This window comes from Oncorhynchus keta, chromosome 13 (genome assembly GCF_023373465.1).
Source record: "Oncorhynchus keta strain PuntledgeMale-10-30-2019 chromosome 13, Oket_V2, whole genome shotgun sequence".
Taxonomy (NCBI): domain Eukaryota; kingdom Metazoa; phylum Chordata; class Actinopteri; order Salmoniformes; family Salmonidae; genus Oncorhynchus; species Oncorhynchus keta.
The window spans coordinates 522,501-523,340 of NC_068433.1; positions in this window are offsets into that span (position 1 = coordinate 522,501).

The following is an 840-nucleotide window of genomic DNA, read 5'->3' on the forward strand; positions in this document are numbered from 1 at the left end:
TTAAATCTACCTGTCAACTCTATTAAATCTACCTGTCAACTCTATTAAATCTACCTGTCAACTCTATTAAATCTACCTGTCAACTCTATTAAATCTACCTGTCAACTCTATTAAATCTACCTGTCAACTCTATTAAATCTACCTGTCAACTCTATTAAATCTACCTGTCAACTCTATTAAATCTACCTGTCAACTCTATTAAATCTACCTGTCAACTCTATTAAATCTACCTGTCAACTCTATTAAATCTACCTGTCAACTCTATTAAATCTACCCGTCAACTCTATTAAATCTACCTGTCAACTCTATTAAATCTACCTGTCAACTCTATTAAATCTACCTGTCAACTCTATTAAATCTACCTGTCAACTCTATTAAATCTACCTGTCAACTCTATTAAATCTACCTGTCAACTCTATCAAATCTACCTGTCAACTCTATTAAATCTGTCCCTATTAAATCTGTCAACTCTATTAAATCTACCTGTCAACTCTATTAAATCTACTTGTCAACTCTATTAAATCTACCTGTCAACTCTATTAAATCTACTTGTCAACTCTATTAAATCTACCTGTCAACTCTATTAAATCTACTTGTCAACTCTATTAAATCTACCTGTCAACTCTATTAAATCTACTTGTCAACTCTATTAAATCTACCTGTCAACTCTATTAAATCTACTTGTCAACTCTATTAAATCTACCTGTCAACTCTATTAAATCTACTTGTCAACTCTATTAAATCTACCTGTCAACTCTATTAAATCTACCCGTCAACTCTATTAAATCTACCTGTCAACTCTATTAAATCTACCTGTCAACTCTATTAAATCTACCTGTC